The following is a 6399-nucleotide window of genomic DNA, read 5'->3' on the forward strand; positions in this document are numbered from 1 at the left end:
CATGAAAGTCTCTCTTTAAGAGAGACAGGACTCAGAGCTGATACAGCAAGGTCACTCTAGAATATTACTTTTCCCTAGTCCATGGTTAGAAAATGTAACTTTCGTTCTTATAAATATTCCATTTACGTAAACCATATTGACTGTTGATAAAATGAAGGTTTATTTATAAAGGAAATAAATGTTTAGTGATAAAGCCAGTTTCTATGAAGAGAATTTGAGTTCTTATAAAAATTTTAAATTGATGGTGCTGAAGGAATAAATACATGTCCCACATAATCGCTTCTACTATTTGTTATTTAGTCTTTAAGTGGTCATTTCAATACATGTCTGCTAAGTCTTTTAACTTCCAAATTCTTCTAGTAGGATAGCAATATTAATTTTCTTTGAGGATATTAAAAGTTCCTGAAATAGATTCCCTGAGCCAGCAGTTCTGAGGTGTTTATTGTAAAATACAAGCAAAAAGGGAGCCTGGCATAATGAAAATTAAAATAGAATTTGGACATCTACATTTACTATTCAATTTTATCAGCATTTTGCAAGATGAATTATGACAATACATCTTATTTCCTCACAATTTCAATTTTATATTTGTAAAATGGGAAGGCTAATAGTGTTTTCTAGATGATGTTTCTCATAAGTCAGGTTTATAAACAGACAATGAAAAATAAAGCATAAATTAAACCTGTTTAGACAAATTATTCCAATGCCAGCCTACTCCCAAATTTTTTTTGTCTATTTTGGAAATGGATTTAAACTTTCTAGATTGATATATTTTCCTTGGATAGGAAGTCAGATAATTGAGTAATTTATTGGGCACTGTCAAAATGAACTTGAATATAGAGTGTAATATAAAGTGTAACTAGCCTGCTAGTGTAGCTATAATTGTTTATTAAAAGTGATTCATATTTTGAGAGAACAGCAGCCACACTTATGAATTCTCTTTATGAAATATGATATTACAAAAACTAAAAACAAACAAAAAGGAAAGAAAGAAACAAAACAAGATTACTTTTAAAAGTTGACTATCTCAGATTAATTCCTTACCCAGAAATTTGAAACAGTCTCACCACTTGACAGCCTTATAGTATGGCACCATCCTGAATCTAGCTTACAAATGTATTTACAATAACACAGCAGAACATTATTATTTAAAATATTCAATATATAATTCTTCCCAGCAACAGGAAAATTATAGTTAATTGAAACCCCAGATGTGCCACGGACCCCCAGTGTCCCTCTGCAAGGAAGATGTTCAGTCCTTTGATGAGTGTTTCTATAGTGGAGTTTTCTGAGTCTCTTCTTGAAATTTATTGTAGATGTTTGTGGGTATTTTCTAACAGTTGAGCTATCTAGGTCCACTTTCTTGTTGTGGTTACATTGATAACAGCATAGTACTGACTGTGTGCTCTGCTGGTACTCTTTCTCATGGGGTGGTTTGTGGCATACTAATCTCTCATCCATGTAGAACATGTACTACCCTGAGCATCCTGTATAGACACAGGGCTCTTGGGATTTTACCTCAAGATTGACAGTTGTTCTGCCAAAGTCCCAATCTCTAGCACTGCTGTCAAAGGAGACATTACCTTGGAGTAGGAATGTATGCTTTCATTTAGTGTTTATTTTCTTATGCTAGCTCAGAAGTTCACTCAAGAGATTATGTATATCATAGGGTGATACTCTCCCACCCTATTTATGGACCTTACTTTCTTTTATTTTCTTTTTAAGGATTTGAATCAACTGAATATTTTTAAATTCAAACCATTTATACAGCAAGTATACTAGGATTTACTTTTAATAAACACAAAGGAAATTTACCCCAGATCTGGTGTAATCCTTACCTCTAACAAAAAGATTTGAGGGGTCTATTCCTTTTATCTAAGGAGATACTGTTACAATTTATCAGGTCCATATAAGGTGCTGTTTTTTAATGGAAAGAGTTTTACATATACTGTCTATTTACCAAATATAATTGCACTATTTAGGGCTATTTTCATTCACAAAAGGGGAAGTTAAATATGTTAAGTAATTTGCTCATGTCTCACATTTAGTGTGTGATAGACACTTAATTTGAGTCTAAAATCTATTTTTTAATGTAAACTACATTTAAGACTCATAGCCTTTCAAATTTATCTCTACTGGTACTGGTTAGTAATTTCAGAATGACAAAATCTAGTCACTTCAGTGATAAACATGGTTGCCAGTTTATAGCTATAAGTCTTCATTTCAGCATCTTCTAGGCTGTTTTTAGAAGGAAGTATAAAGGTAAGCGCTAAGATTCCTCACTTGGTTAAGAAGGTCTCTCCTTACTATGTTATAAGGAACTTGAAGGTATCTGTCAGTACAGAGAATAAAAATAGATTATTTGAAAAGACCAGATGAAGAAGTATAAACAAGTATATCTTTATCTTAGTGAAGTAATTGGAGAAAATATTAACAAATAGTTGAATATGTATCCTTTTGTAAGTCTATAAAACAAAATATTACACATATGAAAGAAAGGGAAAAATGGAGAGAAAACTATCTGATTAATGAGTGAATTGAATCAACTGAACATTTTAAATTTAATCATTTAAAAGCAATAGGGTTGAGATAGTAAAAACAAAGCAATGAAGTGACTGTTAATCTTTTTTTACTATAAACTTTATGTTTTAGAGTAATATTAGTTACAGCAAAATTCAGCAAAAAGTGCAAAGAGGTGTCATAGATCCTTGTCCCTACCCATGCACGACCTTTCCCATTATCAACATCGTACATCAGACGGGTACATTTTTATGATTGATGAATATATATTGACAAGTGATTGTCATCTAAAATCAATAGTTTATATTAGGATTCATTCTTGGTGTTGCATATTGAATGGGATTTGAAATATGTATAATTACATGTATCTATCATTGCAGTATGTACAGAATAGCTTCACTGCTCTAAAAATCCTCTGTGCTCTGCCTATTCATTCCTTCTTCCCCCTAATCCTTGCAACCACTGATTTCTTTACTGCCTTCACAGTTTTACCTTCTCTAGAATGTCATATAGTTGAAATCATACTGTATGTTGCCTTTTCAGATTGGCTTCTTCCACTTAGTAATATGCCTTTACGTTCTTTCTATGTCTTTTTATGGCTTGATAGCTCATTTCTTTTCAGCACTAAATAATATTCCATTGTCTAGATATACCATAGTTTATCTACTTGTCTGCTGGAGGATATTTTGTTTGCTTCCAAGCTTTGGCAACCACGTGTACAGCTACTTTCAATACAAATTTTTCAATTCATTTGGATTAATTTGGGAAAATACCAAGCTTTAAATTCATTTGAATTAATACAAGAAGATGCAATTGCTGGATTGTATGGTAACACTATGGTTTTGTAAAACACTGCCACATGTCTTTCAAAGGGGCTGTACCATTTTGCATTCTCACCAGCAATAAACAAGAGTTCCTGCCTGTACACATCCTCATTGATATTTGGTGTTGTCACTATTTTGGATTTTGGTCATTTGTATAAGTATGTAATGGTATTTCATTATTGTTTTAACTTGAAATTCCTTAATGATGTATAATGTTGAATGTCCTTTCTTATGATAATCTGCCATCTATATATATTTTAGGGAGATGTCTGTTCAGGTCTTTTGCCCATTTTCCATTAAGATTGTTAAATTTCTTATTGTTCAGTTTTATTTTTCTCTTTTAGCCCATTAAAGTGATGACTTCATTAATTTATTTTAAAAAGTTAAATCAGTTTTATATATCTGATATACATCTCAATTGGGGTATAATTCTTTTAATACACTGTTGTATTATATTTGCTAATGTTTTGTTGAAGATTTTTGTATCAGTATTCATGAGAGTTGTTGATTTATACTTTTCTTCTAATGGCTAGATGATTTTGGTATCAGGGTAATGCTGTCCTCACAGAATGAGTTAGAAAGTATCCCCTCTGATTCAATTTCCTGGAAAAATTGTAGAAAATTTGTATAATTTATTCCTTACATATTTTTAGTAGAATTTGCCAGCCATCCCACTTGGGCCTACTACTTCCTGTTTTGGATGATTATTAATTGTTGATTCAATTTTTAAGGTATATATAAGCCTGTTTAGATTGTCTATTTCTTCCTGCATCAGTTTGGGCAGATTGTGTCTTTCAAGGAATTTGATCATTTTGTCTAGGTTATCAAATTTGTGAGCACAGGATTGTTCATAATATTCATTTATTATCATGTTAATGTCCATAAGTTCTGTAGTGATGCTCTCTGTTTTATTTCTTATACTAGTAATTGTGTCTTCTCTTTGTTATTCTTCACGAGCCTGGCCAAATTTTCTTCCATTTTATTGACCTTTTCAAAGAAGCAGCTTTTGGTTTTATTGATTTTCTCTATTGATTTTCTGCTTCTATTTCATTGATTTCTACTCTAATTTTTACTATTTTTATTCTTTCCCTTACTTTGAATTAAATTTTCTCTACTTTTCTAGATTTTCTAAGGTGAGAGCTTAGACTGTTGATTTTAGATATTTCTTCTTTTGTAAGGTATACATTCAATAGCATAAATTTCCCTTTAAGCACTGCTTTCCCTGTATCCTGCAAATTTTGACAAATTAGGTTTCTGTTTTCACCTAACCCAAAAGACGTTAAAATGTATCAGTGTGGTTTTTAGACATGTGTTTTTTAGTATCTTAGTATCTGATGGGTTACAACGGTCTTCCTGATATTAATTTCTAGTTTAATTCCATTGTAGCCTGAGAGCACACATTGTAGGATTTTTATTTTTTAAAATATTTTAGGGTGTGCTTCATGGCCCCGAATGAGGACTATCCTGGTAAATGTTTCATGTAAGCCTGAGAAAAATTGCAATCCACTGTTTTTTGTATAAAGTAGTTTATAGATGTCAATTATAACCAGTTTACGATAGTGCTATTGAGTTCAATTTTGTCCTAATTGATTTTCTGCCTGTGAGATCTGTCCATTGCTGGTAGACAAGTGTTAAGGTCTCCAAGTGCTATAGTGAATTTATCTATTTCTGCCTATAGTTTTATCAATTTTTGCTTTACATATCATGATGCCCTTCTGCTAGGAACACACCTATAAAAGATTGTTATGTCTTCTTGGAGTATTTTCCCCATTGTTACTATGTAATGCTCTTCTTTAGCCCTGATAACTTTCCTTGCTCTTGAGTTAGTTCTGCCTGAAGTTAATATAGCCACTACCACTTTTCTGATTAATGTTAACATGTTATTATGATGGTGCGAAAGTAATTGCCATTTTTGCCATTAAAAGTAATGGCAATGGCAAAAGTAATGGCATTATTTTTAATGGCAAAAACCACAATTACATTTGCACCAACCTGATTTATTTCAGCTCCTTTACTTTTAATCTATATATGTACTTATATTTAAAGTGGATTTCTTGTAAATATCACATAATTGATTATTATTTTTTGATGAACTTTGACAACCCCTAGCTTTTAATTGGTCGATTTTAAATATTGATGTTTACCGTAATTATTGATATTGTTGCATTAATATTATATCTACTTTATTTGTTTTTGTTTCTTATTTGTTGCCTTTTTTGTTCTTTCACATTTTTTCTTCACTTACTAGTTTTAATTGAGTGTTTGTTTGTTTGTTTGTTTGAGACAGACAACCTGTTGCCCAGGCTGGAATGCAGTGGTGCAATCTCAGCTCACTACAACCTCTGCCTCCTGGGTACAAGTGATTATCCTACCTCAGCCTCCAAAGTAGCTGGGATTACAGGTGTATGCCACCATGCCTGGCTAATTTTTGTATTTTTAGCAGAGATCGGGTTTTGCCATGTTGGCCAGGCTGGCCTCGAACTCCTGACCTCAAGAGATGTGCCTGCCTTGGCCTCCCAAAGTTCTGGGATTACAGGCGTGAGCCACGGCGTCTGGCCTAATGAACATTTTTAATGTTCCAATTCTCTATTCTGTCTTATATATCAACTATAACCTTTCTTTATTACTTTTTTCAGTGGTATTTCTGGAGTTCACAATATACATATACCAATTCACTTCCTCTTTCAAATAACACTATATCATTTCATGTCTAGTGCATGTACCTTATAATAAGATATTCCTAATTCTTTCCTCCTACCACTTGTATTATTTCTATTATTCTTTTCATTTATATATAAGTGTGTATATACACATATGTATATATTATACTTACATATATTAAGTATATATACATAATTGAGGTCAGGTTTGGTGACTCATGCCTGTTATACCAGCACTTTGGGATGCCAAGGCAGGAGGATTGATTAAGGCCAGTTGTTCAAGAGCAGCCTGGCAACATAGCAAGGCCCTATATCTACCAAAAAAGAAGTTAGCTGGTGTTATGTGCCTACTCTTCATTGTATGCTTTTGAGAAGTCGGATTTAATTATTATTCT

The 6399-nt window shown here is 32.5% G+C and overlaps 1 long non-coding RNA gene across 1 annotated transcript; it reads right to left on the reverse strand.

The window, feature by feature from the left end:
- Positions 1-501: 501 nt before the first annotated feature.
- On the reverse strand, positions 502-6118 carry LOC116564261. The gene is made up of 3 exons (XR_004274823.1): positions 6013-6118; positions 3294-3297; positions 502-512 (listed from the first exon to the last, which is right to left on the reverse strand). It is a non-coding gene; the product is annotated as an uncharacterized LOC116564261 (long non-coding RNA).
- Positions 6119-6399: the final 281 nt, after the last annotated feature.

Source organism: Sapajus apella, unplaced genomic scaffold, assembly GCF_009761245.1.
Source record: "Sapajus apella isolate SASKATOON/1434 unplaced genomic scaffold, GSC_monkey_1.0 scaffold1, whole genome shotgun sequence".
NCBI classification, from domain to species: domain Eukaryota; kingdom Metazoa; phylum Chordata; class Mammalia; order Primates; family Cebidae; genus Sapajus; species Sapajus apella.